The following is a 20560-nucleotide window of genomic DNA, read 5'->3' as shown; positions in this document are numbered from 1 at the left end:
AGCGGCACACCGGAGACCAAAATTCAACGATACAAAAGGCATAAGCCACTGAGGGAAGCAACGGCACGGATGAATCTCGGAAGCATCATGCTGAGGGAAAGCAGCCAGTATCAGGGGCTATCTACTGCACCATTCATTTCTATGACATTCTAGAAAAGGCAAAACTTCAGGGGCGGAGAACAGATCAGTGATTGCCAACAGATGGGGGAGAAGGAGTTGGCAAAGGGGCAGATATTTTGGGAGGTGATGCAGCTGTTCTCTATCTTGATTGTGGTGGTGGTTACATGACTCTATGTATTTACCCAGACTTATAGAACTGTACCACAAAAAGAATGAATTTTACTATATGTAAAAATTAAAAAAAAAAACAGGTATGGACCCTGCTGTCATAAAGATCACATCTTAATAGCGAGAGAGAAATTAAACAAATAGGCACACAAATATACACTCAGTGGGGCAGGACATGGAGCAGCATGAGGCGATGTCAGGGGGACAGAAGTTGGGGGGGTGGATTATTAGGTGAGCAGTCAGGGTGGGCCTCACCGAGGAGGTGACATTTGAGCAGAAGCCAAAAGGAGGTAAGGGAGGGAGCTAGGTGACTACCTGGAAAAGACTGTTCCAGGTAGAAAGTGGGAGGGAGCCTGTTTGGTGTACTTGAGGCGGAGCAAGGAGGCCAGTGTAGCTGGAGCAGAATATGCGGAGTGTAGGGTGAGCTGAGATCAGAATACACCAGGCATCCAGATCTCCAGGAGCCTTGAGGGATCCTTGTAGGATTTCAGCTCTTACTCTGAGTGAAGTGGGAGCCATGGGGGTTCCTGAGCAGAGGAAGGACAGGGTGCTTCTTTGTTTTACCAAGATCCCTCTGGCTGTGTGTGAAGCATGGAGTGTCAGGGGTGAGGATGGAGGCAGGGACCAGTGAGGAGGTGACCACCACGGTCCAGGAGGGAAATGATGCTAGCCTGGACCAGGGTGACCGCAACGGAGGTGATGAGCAGTGGTCTGATTCTGAGTGCACCCTGAGAGGAGAACCAACAGGTTTTTCTGACAGATTGAGTGTTAGGTGTGAGTGAACGAGAGCCCACAAAGGTGACTCAAGTACTCAGGGCTGAGCTTCTGGAAGAACGGACCTGTCACATACAGAGATGGGGGGGTCTGGTGGAGAAACAGGCATGAGGGGGAAAGCCAGGAGTTCTTATATCATCCCTAATTTACAGTTGAGGAAGCTGGAGTCCAAAGAGACTGACTCACTGGCCCAGGGTCACACAGCCAGCATGGGGTTAAGATGAGATTTGAAACACATCTGCCCGACTCCTGAGCTTTACTTAACCCACAGGCTCCTGTTCCAGACTAAGAAACAGCTGAGACAGAGGTTGCGCAAAATGGGGTTCTCTGAGCTTGTTAGAAACGCAAATGCTTGCATTCTGCCCAAGAGCCGTTTGCATTGCCTCATTCTGTTCACAAGGAGTTTTGTGTCATCAAATGTGCTTTTGGCTGCCTGTCATATCATCCACAGGAGGTTTAAACTATTAAGTTTCCTAGAAAGCATATCATATAACAAGTCCTGAATCAGATGGTCCCAGGGTTGGTGAATTCAGCATCTCCATTATGTCAGACATGAGACGAGGATGCAGGCCTCCACAGTTCTCTTGGTCTTTTCCTCATGGTTGCAAGATGGCTGCTGTAGCTCCAGATATTCTGACAATGTCCAAAGATAGAACAGATAGAAGAGAATTTTCTCAAGTGTCTCTGTCTTATCACGCAGGAAAGTCTCCCCCAGAAGCCTCCAGGAAATATCCACTTACTTCTCATTGGCCAGAACCAGGGCATATGCCCAATAATAAACCAATTGCTGGCAAAAGGGAATGATTTAGACCAATTTCAACTCACCTCCTGGGACTGGGGGTAAATCATCTCTCCACTGAGCAGATTGCCATCTGCTCTATGCTGGAACAAAGTGGGAGTTCTCTTAGCCAGGAAGAAAGCGAGGACAGCTGTCAAGCAGAGAAACAATCTGTCTGTCACAGGCCCCAGAGAAAGATTTTATGTGTTATCTTTAAATAAGGTTATACCCAAGTCACAGAGAAGTGCCTCCAGAATTGATAGCAGAAGAGATCATAGAAAATCATTAAACTTGAGCCCACTCAGACCACATCAATGACTATTTTTAAATGAATCCCACCATCTCTGTCTGTCTCTACCTAGCACTGTTGGGTTGTGGGGTGTGTGTGTGTGTGTGTGAGAGAGAGAGAGAGAGAGAGAGAGAAAGAGAGAGAGAGAGAAAGGCATGAATCTTAAAATCTGACCTTGTAAAAGTGATTTCACTTTTGGTAACTCTGTTTCGGGCTTTTCCCCCTTTCTTTGTGTATTTCTCTCTTTTTTTCTTTCCCGTTTCTCGCTACAGAGAGTACCGGTTCAGGCTTCTCTTGGTCTCTGAAAGTCCCTGCTCCATCCTCACAGTAGCCCAGCGGGGTGGGTTTCCTCAGCCCTGCTGCACAGATGAGACCGCGAATGTCCGAACGTCCGAATGAATGTCCGGGTGTAGGAGTCGCTCCCCGGGGCTGCTCCAGCTCTCGGCCCCACCCCCTGTGGACAATGGACTCTCCCCCTGATTTCCACTAGGGAGGCACTCAGGAAACGGGCGCTGGCATTACACTGACAACGCTGGACCACTGGACCAAGATGGAGCTAAGAATCGCCCTTGTCATAGGAGACTCCCAGGATTTTCTCCCCGACCCCTGCACTCTGAGAATTACAGCCTCCAAAGCCCGCTGCTGGGAAACCCTTCAAAAGACGCCTGGCGCGCCCTCATGTGTCTCTGTGGTGTAATAACACTTGAGATTTTCTTTAAAAATAGTAACACTGCCCAGGCACCTGGGTGGCTCAGTTGGTTAAGCCTCTGACTCTTGGTTTCAGCTCAGGTCATGATCTCAGGGTCCTGGGATGGAGCCCTGTGTGAGGTTCCCCACTCAGCGGGGAATCTGTTTCTCTTCCTCTCTCTCTGCCCCTCCGCTCGCTGACACATGCTCTCTCTCTCTCCAATAAATAAATCTTATTTATTATAGTAACAATGATAATAATAAGTAACAATGATAATAATAAGAGTAGCTGATTTGCCAAGCAATGTATTAAAATTTAAACACCATCTCAGTTTTAATATGAAGTTTTTCTTTGGACTAAGTTATATATGACTATGCTAAAAAGAAAAAAAATCACACAGCACACAAAAGTAGACAGTGAAAAGTTATCTCCCTCTTTCTCTGTCTACCATCATGTGAAAGGTGCCTCTCAATGTTGGGCAGTGCATAACCTGCCCAACCTTGTGATGTGGCCCTGATAGAGGTCTATGTGCAAATGTATCTGTGGGATAAATTCTTAGACACAGAATAGCATGTGCATGCAGTCCTTTCCAGGGGACAATCTGCACCACGTAAGTCATAACACTGGCGCTAGTCGCAAGTACACATTTTCCCCACTATTTCCTTCACTCTAAGCTATGATTGCGCACCTCCTGGCTGCAAGGCATAAGACGCATGAAAGGCTCCAGGAAAAACCAGACTCACTGGTCCACAAAGGCATGACTTCAAGGCTCTCTAGGAGGCAGAGAGGCTGCTGCCCACCCCTGCCTTCACGGGCCTTGCCAACCCCTTGGGGGTGGCGCAACCTGTGCCCTGCTGATCCAGGAGCTCATTCCTGGGATGCGATCCAATAAGCAACCAGGCATGGGTTGCTAATGGCAGCACCTCTCAGAGCAGTTGGTGCAGCCTGATGGGAAAACAAGGACTTTGGAGTCAGACACGGCTGGTGGCAAGGCCTACACTCCAGTGGATGACATTGCATGGGTTTCGTGTCCTTGCCGAAACCTGAATCTCTTTACCTATAAAATCTGAATAATAACAGTTACTTGGGGGTGTCAGGGAAACTGGGGTGCTTCAGAAGTATTTGCTGACTGGATAAATTCATAAAATTCTTGATGGGAGTTAAGCTAAGGAGATTTTTAAGAGGAGGCACGTTTCAGGGGTGCCTAGGTGGCTCAGTGGGTTAAGCGGCCAACTCTGGGTTTCTGTTGGGGTCATGATCTCAGGGTCGTGGGATCGAGCCCTGTGGGGGCTCCATGCTCAACGTGGAGCTGCTTGTCCCTCTCCCTCTGCTCGCTCTCTCTCTCAAATAAGTAAAACTCTTTGAAAATCATTTATAAAAAAAAAAGACTAGGAAATGTTTCAGATGAAATGTTCCATTATTTTTTCCTCCTGGGATACGATTCTTTCTCTCTCTGTTTCAGCCAGTTCTTTTTTTTTTTTTTCCAGCCAGTTCTCTTGATTGCAAGTGAAAGGAAAAATAACACGAACTGGCTTAAACGAACAAAAAGAAATTTATTGACTTGTATCTAAAACGCTCTTTATCTTCACTCGGCCTGCGGTCTCGGCCTCATTCTCAACCAGGCTCCCCTTGCCGGAAGCACGAAGGCAGACACCGCTCTAGGCTACATCCTAGTCCCCCAGCAATCCAATGAAAAAAGGAGAGTCTGCGCAGACTTAACAATCATTCCCCGGGCTGCAGTATTGTTGGCTCCGATTGGCTTGGCTTTGGCCACGCCCCCAGGCTTGAGCCAATCACGGTAGCCAGGAAGGCGGGGGGGGGATGAAATGCCCTCATTGGCTAGGCAGGAGATGGGGGTGGATCCCCTAGGAGAAGAGAGGGTGAATAGAAGTGAGCGGCGTCCCCACAGCAGGTCCTCAGTTCTGCTACTGCATCCTTCGAAGATAGTCTGTGGACTCCGCCTGACAAGGGGGTCTGTGCTACTGTCCCCAAAGGGCAAGAGAATGAAAAGGAAATGGAGCCGTTTTCCATACTGGAGTTGAAGCCGGCTGCAGATGACAGCTGTCGAAGCTGCGAGGCAGAGCGGAGAGGGGAAGGTGGAGCCCGAATGTCCAGACAAGTGTTGAAAGGAGAGATGAAGGCAATGGGATGTGAGAATGGGACCCCTTCTGCCTTCAGTTGGGCGGAAACCCCAGAGGCCAGGAGTAACCCGAGGGGTAGCAAGTTGCCCGTCTCTCCATCTGCAGGACTTGCGAAGGGGATGGTCAGAATTGGCTTTGAGACCCTTAGCTCAGTGCCTACTGTGAGGAGATCGGAGAAGCTGAAAGAGAGGGCTGATTTGGGGAGACGCTGCTTTGGACCCCGCTGTGCGCCCCCAGTCTCCTGAACAAACTGGTGCCAGGTCCGGGCCTAGAAAAGTCTCGCCGTCCGAGACTGTGGCTGCTCAGCCTCTGCAGAGTGGTGCAGCCGCAGTAGGAAGTAGCTCTCGAGTGGGTCGAAGGTGTGAGGGTCTTCCAGGAACTGGTTCTGAATCCCATGGAAGCAGCTGGACTGGGGTCACTTGGGATCCCCAGTGAGAGGCCTACCTGGAAATGGGAAGGATCCAAGTGAAGGTTCTGGACCCCAGGAGGCCAAGGTTCTATGGGCCAAAGGGAAAGTGGCAGCCAGAGAAGACACATCCCCGGATCTGAGGAAGCTCATTCAGAGGTTCCCAGTGGGTGGAGTTGCCAAGAACCACACTCTCTCTCTCACACACACCCTAATAACAGAAGGAATCAGCTACAAACACCCCGTGAGCCCAGAAAGCACGATGCCACATCCTAACAGAGCCGGCCAAGTGAGGCCTTCATGTCCCTCTCACCTCCTGAGTCCGATGGGGGGTAGGGAGGATAAGAAGGGAGAGTAGGTAGGGGAGAGGTGTAACGTGAATAAAATTAGGAACTTTGACGTGAGGTGACATGTTAGTAGCTGAGTTTAGGTCACTGTTATGCTCGGAAGTGACTGGGAGACGTGGCTGTTCTCACCATCATATTGCTATCTATCATTATCTAGAAGTGAGCAGAAAAGCTACGGGAACTGCCCAATAGATCATACCGACCAGGACCAGGAGTGTGGGTGGGTGGGCAGGGGGAGGGAAAGGAGGGCTGCCGGAGGCACCTTCTGACCTCCACTCTTTCAGGGCCTCCGATGTGCAAGGCCCACACGCAAACTCAAAGATGCAGTGACGGCAGGTGGTGGGAGCTCCTGCCTTCCCATATTGTCTAGAATGAGGCTTCAGGTCAGGCTACAGAAGGGGTGGCCCTGGAAGGCTGGAAATCTCAGGTGCTGACATGGGGGTCACATTGTGATTATCTTCAAAAATTAACCCACGATGGAGTCAGAGAAGTCAGTATGGCCACTGGTGCTAGGCTGTCAGAAAGCCTTAAATGCTGTTCAGATCGGAGGATGTTGGTAAAGAGAGCAGTGTATTTGGAGTAAGACTGTTGTATCTCCTGCCAGAAGCTACCTGATCTGGTCTCAACCATCAGGAATCTAGTGGGGACTTAATTTGTGCCCAGCACTATGCAGATACACTTCCGGGAGAAGGCAACGGCCTCCAGCATCCAAATGCAATGTATCTGCCAATTTCTCCCACCTCATGAGTTGTCATCTGATTGAGAGACGGCCGCAGAGAAAGCTTTTTGCTTCATATCTCAGAAACCACCAACTCAGCCTGTCAAACCCAGAGATTTAGGATGGCATTGGACCCCAAATCTGGAAGAACTTAGCAGCCTCACAATGCCAAATCCAGAGGGAAAATATGCACACAGAGAAACCAGAAAAGCATGGAACAACGGGGAGAGAGAAGGAAAATGAAAACACTCTGTTTCCACTGGCAGAATCAGTCTTTGCCAGGAAAACTGGAATGTTGACTTGGTACGCACATAATTCAATTTTCTACACATCCAGAAGAAAGAAAAAGCCAGATGCTGGGAGAAATTGCTGATACAGTTTTTAACATTGGCAAAGGCAATATGGATATGAATTCAGCCTCATGTGAAATACTCAACAATCTAGAATGGTAAATGTCACAATGTTTTACACACAGTATGATCTCAGTGATGTGAAAATATCCACCTATCCAGATGTCTGCCTTCATTTCTAACTAGCTTGATTTATAAACAACAGAAGATTAGATGAATATACACCAAAGTGTTGTTAGTACCTGGTAGGGCATGGATGGTTTTTATCCTTGATCTTTATATTTTTCAGTGTTTTGCAATTTTTCTAAGGTGAAAAATGTATTTTAAGTGAATTTTTTAACCTAATTGGTGCCTTCATTATATAAACAAGGCATGTGTACCTGAACTCATATAAATGCTCTCAGAGGGTAGAAGGTTCTAAATGAGCTACTCTCCTTTCCTATCTTTGCAACACTCCTAGGCCTCACTGATTTGAGATAACTACTGTTAGAATTTTTTGTTTCTATTTTTTTTAGATTCTTACCATTAAATATTTATACCAGGAATGAAAAGCAGGGAGAGTCTATAGAGCAAACCAAATAGTCAAGCCACATCTAACAGGAGGGGCCGCTACTCTGCGCCACCTGGTGGTTCGATTTCAGAATGCAGGCCCAGTGTGGCCAGATCTTTTTCAAGAGAAACGGTTATATATAAAATGTCCGAAATTTCAAAACTTGACAACTAACTCGAAAACTTTAAAAGCAATGTCTGGGCCATACGGAATATAATTGAGGGCCAGTTTTTACAGCATTGAGGCCTCTGCTTCAAGAAATAAATGTCGGGGTACCTCTGTGGCTCGGTTAAGTGTCAGCCTTCAGCTCAGGCCATGATCCTGGGGTCCTAGGATCGAGCCCCACAGGGAGCCTGCTTCACCTTCTTCCTCTGTCCCTCTCCCTGCTTGTTCTCTCTCTCAAATAAATAAATAAAATCTTTTTTAAAAAAAGAAATAAATCTAAAGTATGTTTCTTAAATTATCCACCCTAAACAACGTCCAGTGATAAGAGATGAGGAATTTTGTTCACATACATTCCCTCCACTGCTCCTTTTCCTTTAACCTCTTTGTTTTTATTGTTATATTATTGCTTATTCTACCAGTGTCCTTTATGACTTTATACATTTGCATTCCATTTTTTAAATTGTATCAACTTTTTACAGCATCTACAACGTAAGAGGAAGAAAATATCTTTTTTTAAAACATCTGTGGTGCTATTCCCCTTTATTATGTATCTGAAATATTCTGCACACTTTACATTCACTCATTTATTCATTCATTCAACAAAAATATACACTGAGTGTCTACCTATGTGCCAGGCACTGTTCTAGACACAGAGCAAATAGTGGTCAACAAAACAAAGCGGCCTGTCCTCGTGGAACTTGTATTCTAGCAGGGGATATGGTTAATAAATTAACAAGTAAGTGGGAATTCAGACACACAGTATCTCGGAGAGGGGCCAGGGCCAAGGAGGGGCAATAAAGCAGGGACGCAAGAATGTGAAGTCTCAGTGTGTGTGCATGTGCGATGTGTGTGTGTACATGTGAGTGTGACATGTTACCTAGCATAGCCAGGGAAGGCAGTCCTGAGAAGATGGCTTCTGACTCCCAGACATAGGGAAGCAAGGGGGTGGGCCATACAAGGACCTGCTCTGTGTACATTCCCGCCAAAAGGTACAAGAAGAGTCAAGGACGGGCGGCCCTGTGCGTCAGATGTGTTGGGGGAACAGTGAAGGCTGGAGCTGACTGAGCAAAGGGGAGATTGAGAGAAACTAAGGCCAGAGAGGAAAGGGTGGGCAATCTATGGAGGGCTGACGAGGTCATGGTATGTGCTCCTCTGAGTAAGAGGGAGAGCCATGGGGACATCAGGTCAGAGAATGACATGAACTGTATTTTAGGCTCTGGAAGGATCCTCAGGCTGAGGATCTCAGCCTAGATGAAAAGGCAAGGATGGAAGTAGGGAGCCAGTTATAAGGCTAGTACGATCCTGTAGGTGAGAGATGGTGGTGGTGGTGGTGGTGAGTATCCTCTATCACCACCACTGGTGATGGACGGATAATGAGAAAGGCTGAGTTTGCGGAGCCTGCGGGGTTTGCTGACAGACTGGATGTGGGAGAGAAAAAGAGCACTCAGGGATGCCTCCAAGGTTTCGATCGGAGCAATTTGAAGGATGACGTTGCATTTTATCCATCTTCCTAATCTAACTGGCTTCATCTGCCATCAGAGATAGGAGGCTAGATGGATGGACAGCAAGATGCTGTGAGTGGCTGTCTTTGAGTGGTAGGATGTGGGTGGTTTGTATTTTTCTCTATCTTTCTCAGGATTTTCGATTTTTGAAAGCCACGACTCTATTGTTATTTTATTTTAGGGCTTTTGGGCATGGCAAGGGTAAACTCAGTAAGTGAGGTAAAAACACTTCCTACCTGATTGGACTCTGTATTAGTCAACACTTGCTGCATAACAAACAATTCCAGAATCTTAAATTAATGTTTCTTTTTTGCTTTCAGATGCTTGACTTGGCTGGTATGGCCTTGCTTCATGCTGCAGGTCAGGTTCAGGTGTGTAACAGGTTTCTCATTCTGCAATCCAGGCTAGATGGGCTCAAGCAAGTGGGTTGTGGGAGTTCCCAGAGGAGAGAGAGGACACACCCAAAGGCTCTTAATGTCTAGGCTGGGAACTGGCTCCTTGTGACTTCAACCTACATCCTATTGGCCAGAGCAAGTCACATGACCAGGCTCACCCTCAGTGAGGCTGAAAAGGGTATCACAGTGAGAGTGGGCAGGGAATGAATATTTGCTGAACAATAATTGAATCTACCACAGCTTCACTTTGATCTCATTGTTTGTAGTACATTTTATTGAGTTTTTTTTTAACTTTTACTACAAATTTTGATATGGTTATTTTTGAAATTTTTGACAATACAGAAAAGCATAATTAACCAAATTAAAATTCCCTCTTATTCTACTACCTAGAGAGATAAACGCTGTTCATATTGTGATGAATCACCATGCAGAGTAGAAAATTTGTGTGCACAGCAGTGGCTGAGGCATTCAGACAATAATGGGCATTTGGCGTTAGGTGTAGCTTTTGGCTTTTGGAAAGTTGAAGGTGCAAATGCCCACTTTCCAGTTATTTCTGGCATCCCTAACACTCTATGACACTGGTGGTTCTGTAATTGGGTGGGGATCTATCCATCTAATCAATGAAGCACACAGTGCATGTTATTTACCTTCTACGTAAATTGGAGGCTTAAAAAAAAATCTCTTTATCACTTTAGATGTTGAAATTGTATTGATTAGCTTAAATGTAAATGCAATAGCTATTATTGCAAGAATAGCAATGTGGCAGAGAGAGCTTTTGAGATCCTATCTCGGTAACCACCAATCCAGTCTGTCAAGTCAAGAGAGTTGGGACAGCATCACGCCCCAAATCTGGAAGGACTTAGCCACTTTGTAGTGCCAAATCCAGTGGGAAACACACACAAACAGATTGTGGAAGGTATTGACTTTATATGCAATATTGTTATGTGCAAAATTGTTAAAGATTCTTGATATCATAATAAAATCTTGATATCATAATAAAAAAGATTCATATGAATATGACTTTTTGCGTAATATTTTGGTATGCCACCCTTCATAACATTAAATAAAATAATTCTTAAGAACTAAATTTGAGGGGTGCCTGGGGGGTTCAGTCGTTAAGCATCTGCCTTCGGCTCAGGTCACGGTCCCAGGGTCCTGGGATTGAGTCCCACATCGGGCTCCCTGCTCAGCAGGAAGCCTGCTTCTCCCTCTCTCACTCCCCCTGCTTGTGTTCCCTCTCTCGCTGTGTCTCTCTCTCTCTCAAATAAATCAATAAAATCTTAAAAAATAAAAAAGAACTAAATTTGATTAAAATTATTTAATTTTATTTGGAATATGAAGCTTTCAACATAATAACCTACTTGGGAACTCTTCACATCTTGGGAGGATCAATTAAAAAGCAAAATGTCAGCTTTTCCACTTCAGAATTTCATGAGGTGGAAAAACTCCAAAACCATGTACCAAACCATCCATGACAGTTCTTCTGTATCCTGGACGGGACCCAGCATGTGAGGGTCTGGAAACACTTTTGAAGCGTGGCTCTGTGAAAATTGTGTGTCTCCTGTTGAAATTCAATCCTCCTCCTATGCCACTGATGAGAAAGTACTTGTGCTGGAGAGCAAAATGAACAAATATGGAAACCGAGTCTGGCCCTGGGTCAGAGCAGGACCTGGGGGCAGGCCTGGGGTGGGGCAGGAAGCCCTGCCCACTTCTGAGGGGAACGTTTTGGAGGACCCCCACTGGGCGCACAGACCCCCACAGGTGAGAAAGTAATTTCCCATCTGGTATTTCTATTTGTCCAGCAAACCTTTGAGGTAGGGCCTTCTGCCACCTCAATCTTACAGATGGGGAAGCAGGCTCACAGGGCAAAATCACTTGCCCAAGGTCACAAAACTAGCAAGTAACGGAGGCAGACCTCAAACCTGGGTCTCCTGCCTCATACGTTGTGCACTTTCTGGTCCCTCCGTCTTGACCAGGTCACCTCTTTATGTACCTCATTTGCACCTCCCCCCTCCCCCCTGCAACTGCTTTGTGCCAGGGAAGCCCATGATCCTTGATCAAATAACAACCAAGACAGTAAATAAAACCTCGTGTGCACATCAGCGCAGGGTCACCCCCTGAAGATCACCCACCTGTGCAACAAACTGCCTGATTCAGTAGTGATCCCCCCAACTGCGGGGGTATGCAAGCAGAGCGGGGCACACACATGGCTGACATGTTGTAGGGACAAGTGTGCTGAGTGATAACCAGCATTGAGTCCTCTTCTCGGGCCAGGGGTACCCTGATTTTCCTTTGAGGTGTTCACCTCCTCCCCTTTCAGCCATAGGGTTTGGGGTGATGAGCTCCTCAACTGGGTTGAACAGTATCCCCTCAAAATTCACATCCACCCAGAACCTGTGAATGTGACTTTATTTGGAAATAAGGTCTTTGCTGATGTAATCAAGTTAAGACGAGATCATACCGCATCTGGGTGGTCTCTCAGTCCAGTGACGAGGTCCTTCTAAGAAGAGGGAAATTTAATAGAGACACAGCAAGAAGGAAGCCCCGTGAAGAGGGAGGCAGGCTCGGGAGGGAAGCAGCTGCGAGCCCAGGAACGCTGAGGACTGTGGGCCACCCCCAGAAGCTGGGAGAGGCAGGGAGGGACTTTTCCTGAGAAGCTTCGGGGAGAATGTGGCCCTCCTGACACTTGATTCCAGACTTCCAGCCTCCAGAAATTTCTGTTGTTTTAAGCCACCTGGCTCGTGGTACATTGTAAGGGCTGCCCTAGGATATAGTACCATGACCCCAAGGACGGCTCCTGCCTGATTTAAGTTAATTTGCGTCCCTATCTCCTTGCCAACCAGAACTGGTTCCGAAATGGATGTTTAACCCAATCAGAACTGATAAAATGCTAGGAGGGGTCACGCTAGACTTAACTGTAAATTTCCCAGCAGAAATTCCCTTGTAACTTAAGCCTGTTCAGTTTGTTTCATTTAGTTATTTAGTTATTTATGAGAAAGTGAGAGAGCACCAGCAAGGGAGGGGCAGAGGGAGAGGGAGAAGCCGACTCCCACTGAGCAGGGAGCCCGATGCGGGACTGGATCCCAGGACCCCAGGATCATGACCTGAGCTGAAGGCAGACGCTTAACCGGCTGAGCCACCCAGATGCCCCTCCAGTTTCAGTTTCTGTGTAACAGCTTCCCAACTACTACAGGAATGTGGCCCAAACAGCCCCAACGATCTAGGTTGTTTTTTTTCTTTTTTTTGACAATCTCTTTTAATGAGCCTGGAAATAAATTCTGGATTCTTCTGGACATTCCCCAACCCTACTCCTAAAGAGGGCAAATAATTGAGAAGGCAATGTCACAACCATATATTCAAGACTTACCAGTTAATCCTAGCTCACCCTGGCCCCAGGAGCAAGGGCTGGGCGATGGAAATGGAGGATGGATTTGCTGGAGGGAAATGTTAAGGGGCTCTCCTCTGCGGAGAAACGAAGATTCAGATACCCTGACATATCCCTGTGATGATATTTTGGAGGAAAGCTCCCACCCAGCCTTGTAAGCCAAAAAGATTGTCACCAGAGCTTCTCCATGACTGCCGCTGCTGAGCTCCAGGGTTTGGCCATTTCTAGGGGGTCCTGGGGGCAGCCAGGGGCAGGAGGAAGAAGGGTAAGGGGCAGCTCTCAGGCTGTGGCTCCAAGGACCCAAGGATGCTGAGCTCACAGCTCCTCCCCAGACCCAGGCTGATCCAATTTCAGGGACTCTCATTTAAGCAAACAAAGAAACAAACAAATATATAGTAGTTTTGTAAACTATGGTCACAAAACCAAGTTTGGAAGTGAATATTTATTTAAAGAAAAGAAATCACCATAAATCTGGCATGTTAAAAAAGCTAGCAAATACCACAAACACCCCAAAATTAGGAAAAACAATGCATTATCAATACTGTTCCTATTATCTGTCCGATCCTTCTCTATTCTTCTTCTTTTACTACATTTTGTACTCTTTTCTTAGGACAATTTCGTAAGTTCCTTTTCTCTAGAGACAATAAAAAGATAAAATCTTTTTCTTGAGCATGGTGGCTTGAAGCCTGTTTTTTATTATTGATGTTATAGAAAAATTTCTTTCAGATTCACAACTCACATCCATGGCCTCCTCCCCTGGGCTGGGGGTGGGGGTGGCTCCCAGCCTGGGGCAGGTGCTGGGGAGCTGCAGGCTGTTGACCTCCATGGGTGATGCCGTCTCTCTCTCTCCTCCAGGGCCACCCGGTTCCCTCCAGCCCTGGTTCCCTCCTGGCCTGGTCTGGGGGACAGGGCACGGGTGGAGTGGCCGCGAAGACCTTGACAGAGGGGGCCATTGGCCAGAACCTAGTCACATGACCCCTTCTCTTGTAAGGGAAGCTAGGTAATTGCATCGTTAGCTAAATGGCCATGCATCCAGCTACAACAAAGGGATTTCTGTTGCTAAAAGGAAAAAGGAGAGGGTGGATTTGGGGAGAGAATTAGTCCTCTCTGGCACAGGGCTTGCCTGGATATTGTACTCACCCCTTCTGCTCACTCACATTGACCTGCGCTTGGTCACTTGGCCACATCCACCTGCCACGGGATCTGAGGGCTGCAGTGTTGGGTCCTGGCAGACGTGTTTCCAGCTAGACCTTGGGATTCTAGTGCAATGTGTAAAAGAGATAACAGATATTGGGGGACAGCACCTGTCCCACTTCTGAGAACGGCTCATCCAGTGAAGTATGAGGCCAAGTCAGCAGCTGAGAGTGGAGGAGATGGAAGGGATAGGAGAGGTTTCCACCAGGGGGACTGTTAGAAGCCGTTGAGTCAGGGAGCAGGGGAGTGTGCCTGAGAGCATTTGAGTTTTTTGTGTTTTGTGTTGTGTTTTTGGTTTTGAGGGGCCTTTTTTTTTTACTTTGTTGAAGAATAACTGACAAATCGTTGTATATATTTGAAGCATACAGTGTGACAGCTTGATATATATACACATTGTGGAATGATTGCCAGGATCAAGGGGATCGCTCAGAGTTAGCTCTTTTGCGTGTGTGTGGCAAGAATGCATAAGGTCTGCCCCCAGCAACTTTCAAGTGTATGACACCGCATTATTAGTTCTAGTCACCCGGATGTAAATAAAGCCTCAGAACTTACTCTTCTTATACCTGCAAGTTTGTAACCTTTGACCTCCAGCCCCTGGCAACCACCATTCTGCTTTCTGTTTCCATGCAATAGGCTTTTTTTTTTTTTTTTTTTTAAGATTCCACATATAAGTGAAACCATACAGTATTTGTCGTTTTCTGTCTGGTTTATTTCACTTAGCATAACGCCCTCCAGTTTCATCCACGTTGGAGCAAATGGCAGGATTTCCTTCTTTTTTCATGGCTGAATACTATTCCATTATGTATATATACATATACCACATTTTCTTTATCCACTCAGCCGCTGAAGGATGTTTAGGTTGCTTCCATATCTCAGCTATTGTGAATGATACTACCTTGACTCTTTAAGACAGTGATTTCATTTCCTTTGTGTATGTACCCAAGAGTAGGATTGTGGGATCCCATGGTAGCCCTATTTTTAATATCTTGAGGAACTGCCAAATTGTTTTCCACAGTGGCTGCACCAATTTACCTTCCCACCAGCAGTGCACAGAGGTCCCCCTTTCTCCACATCCTCACTCACACTTGTCATGTCTTTTTTATCACAGCCATCCTAACAGGTGTGAGGTGTTATCTCATTGTGGTTTTGATTAGCATTTCCCTGATGATGTTGTGCACCTTTTCATACACTTATTGGTATTCGTATGTCTTTGGAAAAATGCGTGTTCAAGTCCTTTGCCTATTTTTAAATTGGATTATTTGCTTATTGATTTCATATGAGTTCTTTATGTATGTTGGAGATTAACCCTTTTTCAGATTTATGGTTTGTAAATATTTCCTCCCATTCTGTAAATTGCCTTTTAGATGTATTGACTGTTTGCTGTGCAGAGGGAGCATCTGGAGGGTGAGTCTGTTTGTTTGCAGGTTTCAAGTGAAACCTGTTTGTCAGGTTAAATGCCTTTTTTCCTGCAGCTTTCTCTGCCCACAGAGGGAAGATAGGGTTAGCGTGACTTAAGTCTGCAGAAGGGCGTCTGCAGGAATGATTATAAGGTTGGGAATTGGGATCTAGGTTGGACAAGCCAGAGAGTGAAGCCTGTGAACCTCTCCCTGGATGCTGGAAAAGCAGTAGGGTCAGGCACTGGCAGGTCAAGGTCAAAGTTCTCAGTGAGGTCAGAGAACTGTTACTTTGGGGGGGCATTAGAATATTAGCAGAAATGTTAGGATATGGTGATCAGGAAGTGGGATATTTGAAATGAAACATTTAAAGTATGTTGCCCGTTGCATGTGTTTAAGGTGGAAGAGGTCAAGTGGAACATGGGCCACAGAGATTGCTCACCAGGAGAGGCCAGGCTGGTGAGGGCTCATCCACACAGATGTCGGGTCACCGAGGAGGCTGGCAGGAGCCTGGAGAGGGTCAGCCGTCTGCCCCATAAGCCTCCGTTCCCTGATCTACAAGACAGACATGGAAACTGCCCTCCCCGGTGTGATGATCTTGGGTGTGGGAAGGGTTTGGTTTCCCATCTTGTCTCTACTCGTCCCCTTCTGCCTCTCCCTCTGGATGGCCAGCCCTTCCGAAGCTGCAGGCCAATAACGAAGGCACCTACACAGCCTTCTCCCTCGGGGAGGCACAGCTCCCTCGGAGAGGCACAGCTCCCTCGGAGGACACCTGCTGCAGGGACCTCGCTCTAAACTGGGTCCACAGTGACACAGTGAACGTGGCTCTCCAGGAGGGGCTGATATGGGAGCAACAAAAGCCACTTGTCTCTTGGTGCTTCCGGCTTCCTAACCTTTGGTATCTACCAAAGAATGGGAAGCTTATGACCCATGGCATTTGTAACGATTTCAGGTTCACAAATATCATATAAATATGATGTAGGAAAGACATTATTAGGGTTCGAAGCCCACGGCCAAGAAAGAATTCTTGAGACATCTTTGGTGCAAAAAGCTGGTTTTATTAAAGCCCGGGGACCGGACCTGTGGGCAGAAGGAGCTGCACCGGGGTCATGAGGAGGGGCCCGTTATATACTTTCAAGTTGGGAGGGGGTTAGGGATGGTGTAAGTCTCTGAGGTATTTTGGAAGCAAGGTTTCCAGGACCTTGAGGGTGCTAGCTATTGTTGAGAAAAAGTCATTTATTACCGTCTAATAAAACCTGAGTCATGAGACCCTTCAGATGTATATCGACAGGTCACGTGCTTGGGGGATGATTGCCAACATGCATCTTGGGGGGTAGAGATAAAGGAAGTTTCCAAAGGAATTTTTATATGTTAAAGTAGATTTACAGGATCCTGGGGGGTTGAGCTAAGATTGCCTCTTGCCCTTAGCAAAGTATTAACATTGAGGCAGCTGAGTTTCTAGAGGAATACCACTCTGTTTCAAGGACTTGTCAGTGGGCTGTAAGTAGTAAGGAAATTTAATAATTTTTCTTTTACCTTTGTTTCCCACATCAAGTATGTTGCATCACATCATTGTTCTTCCAAGCCAGACAAAGAAAAGGTCTTAGGTTGGTGCTATTTTGTCGTGAATGCCTCTCTCACACTTGCTAAGCTCCGTTTTACATCACAGAGGAGGAGGCCTTAAGGTCAGTGCCCTCAGTAGATAAGAGTATTTAGTCAGAGTTGAGTGAAATCATGTTGCCTTCATAGTATTTTTATGATTTCTTCTTATTTCTGTAATTGATACTCATTTTCTGTAGTCACCAACTTCACCAACAAGAAGTATTTTATAGCATTAAGTCAGATCATGTCAATCCACTGTTCAAAATCCTCCCGTGGCTTCCCAGTGCATTTAGAAAAAATGGGGGCGCCTGGCTGGCTCAGTCAGCAGAGCATGAGACTCTTGATCTTGGCGTTGTGAATTTGAGCCCCACATTAGGTGGAGAGATTACTTAAAAATAAAATCAAAAGAAGAAAGAAAGAAAAGAAAAAAAGGAAAGAAAAAGAAAGAAGAAAGAAAGAAAGAAAGAAAGAAAGAAAGAAAGAAAGAAAGAAAGAAAGAAAGAAAGAAAGAAAGAAAGAAAGAAAGAAAGAAAGAAAGAAAGAAAGAAAGAAAAAGAAAGAAAGAAAGAAAGAGAAAGAAAGAGGAAGGAAGGAAGGGTCCGAAATGCTTTCTATGGTCGGGAAGGTCTTCATGATCCAACCCCTGCTGACCTCTTCCTCCTCCCCTACCATTGCTCTACCCTTCACTTACTCCCTGAGGTCCCACCAATATGGAAAGCTCAGTCTTACCTCAGGGCCTTTGCACATGCTGGGCCAGCTGCCTGGGATGCTCATCCCCCAGATCTTTCTTTCTTTCTTTTTAAAGATTTATTTATTTTAGAGAGATCATGACCTGAGCTGAAACCCTCCAAGAGTCGGTTGCTTAACGGACTGAGCCATCCAGCGCCCCCGCCCCCCCCCGCCCCAGATCTTTCCATGGCTCACTCTAGTCCTTCATGCAGGTCCCTGTTCAGATGCCACCACTTCAAAGAGGCGGTCTCTGACTCTCCTAGCTAAAACAGTATGCAAGCATCACCATCCACCCCTTACCTCTTCTTAGTGCTCCTCACTACCTGACATGCAACCATCCATCCATCCATCTACTTTTCCTTCCTCCCTCCTCCCTTCCTTCTTCCTTCTCTCTCTCATTTCTTATCTCTCATGTAACTCCCCCCACCGGAATGTGGGCTCTGTGAGGACAGCTCCTTGTCTTGTTCACCGCTGTGGCCCCAGGGTCTGGAACAGTGCCTCACACACAGTAGAACTCAGTAAGTTTACATTTGACTGGAAAAATAAATTAATAAAATTTCCTCTTAAAACGCATTTAAGTTGAAAAGCAAATCACTTTATTTTTTTTTTTAAAGATTTGATTCACTTATATGCCAGAGAGCACGCGCGTACACGCGGGGGGAATAGCAGGCAGAGAGAGAAGCAGGCTCCCCGCGGAGCCGGGAGCCCAACACGGGACTTGATCGCAGGACGCTGGGATTATGCCCCGAGCCGAAGGCAGACGCTTAACTGAGCCACCCAGGTGTCCTGAAAAGCAAATCACTTTAAAGAAAAGTATTCAGGAAGTAGTCTGCGTAGTGCCATTTGGCAGATGACAGGAAGGTACTCTGTGATGGACACACATATGAGAAGGCTACACGTAATGCTGGGGTTTCGGAAACGCTTTCCTGAAGTGATTCTGAGATTATCTGGAAGAGAGGAGCTTCCCACCACCCGCCCTGCAGATCATGGAACAGATCATGTGTCTTTTCTGGGTAGTGCTAAAGACTGCTGAGCACCTAGTAGGTACTGCACATTTTTGGATTTCTTTGATGCCCCCCCCCCATTATGAATGGCTACCTGGTTCTTGCCTTCTTCATCCTCCTCACCCAGAGCCAGATGCTCCTGGAGGCTGCTGGGACTGAACCACTGGTGAGCACCAACGGGCCCAGCTTGGAACTAGTGATTGATACATGTCATCTCTAAATAGTTCATAGTATCATCCCTGATACACAGATGAGCCGTTACCCAAGTCCCACACCTAATTGTGCCAGTTCTATACGTTTGCCATATGAACCATTTCTTCCCTCCATGATGCCTTCCTCCATGTTCAATAACACCCCCCCCCGACTTATTCCATTCACGATGCTTGGCTACTCAATATTCTTGGCATTGATTTCCAAAGCCATGACTCTTTACAGTGATTAAGCTGAGAGCCTCAAGAATCCAGAGAAGAGGAGTGTCTCAGAGGGAAAGCTTTCAAGAGCTGAGCCACAAACAGAAGGCCATGATTTAGCCACAGGCGTGTTCTGTTGAGCTTAAAAGCTATTTTTCACTTAAGAACCAATTGCCACTATTAAAAAATCAGGGGGCGCCTGGGTGGCTCAGTTGGTTAAGCGACTGCCTTCGGCTCAGGTCATGATCCTGGAGTCCCGGGATCGAGTCCCACGTCAGGCTCCCTGCTCCGCGGGGAGTCTGCTTCCTCTCTGACCCTCTTCCCTCTCGTGCTCTCTGTCTCTCATTCTCTCTCTCTCAAATAAATAAATAAAATATTAAAAAAAAAAAGTTGGTTAAAAAATCAGGAAATTTTGCACCAAGGTCTGAATTTCTGGATTTTCTTGAAAATACAGATGGTCAGGCCACGGATGAGCCCGTACTCCTACATGGCAGGCACCGGCTGGAACTGGTGAGCTTCCCCTTCTAGGGAGGGCCTGTGTTTGCCTGTGTCCACAGACTTCACTCCTCCCTGCCGTCTTAGCACAGGGTTCCCATCATTTCCATTCCCTGTCTGACCGCTGAGTTTATGATCCTGACCGATCTCAGACTAGTCTAAGCGTTCTCTAGGCTGGTAGGAGGGGAACTGAGAGAGGCCTGGGGCTCTGTGTAGACAGATTTGGATCTGAAGGCACCATAAGGACAAATAAAAGGAGTGGTGTGCTGGGAAGTGTTGAACCACTGTTCTCCAGGAGAACAAGTGTGTGTGCGTGTGTGTGTGTGTGCGCGTGTGTGTGTATAGATTTTATGTTTATTACACAAATGTACAAATTTATAAATGATAACACACTGTTGTAAATATTCTTTATAAATTCTATATAAGCCAATTCATTCTCACAGATGGACTTTGTTGGTTTTTTGTTGTTGTTGTTGTTGCTGTTTTTTTGCCAAATTCTTGTATCCAAAACCAATTATCACTGCAATTTCGCCACGACTTGACCAAATCAGACTAGGAATAAATGCTGGACAGCAATACGACTCGGCAAAAGATCCCATCCAGTCTCTGCAGAGCGAGTGAAGTTTCGACATGAACGTGGGTGGAAATTTTTTGTTGACATTAATGAGTCAGACGAAAGTAAAACAAGGAAGATGTAGGTCAGAATGCCTTCATCGATGATGGGGGCAACTTGTTTGCTGCATTGGGTAATAGCGTTCAAAAGTGAAAGAATATTCCCTCAAGTTTTAGTGCCACTCGCCATGTCTCAGCTACAGACACCACAGACACACTCACAAGGTTAATTTGCATTGTTAACATTTGATCCACCACATTCTTAAGGCTGGAACATCAAGGAAACAATAAGTCCAGCCCTGCCTTGTAGCGCTCCCCCATCCCTGTGCTGCCAAGTCACCCCC

Source organism: Zalophus californianus, chromosome 8, assembly GCF_009762305.2.
Source record: "Zalophus californianus isolate mZalCal1 chromosome 8, mZalCal1.pri.v2, whole genome shotgun sequence".
Classification (NCBI taxonomy): Eukaryota; Metazoa; Chordata; class Mammalia; order Carnivora; family Otariidae; genus Zalophus; species Zalophus californianus.
This window is presented reverse-complemented; position numbering follows the sequence as displayed.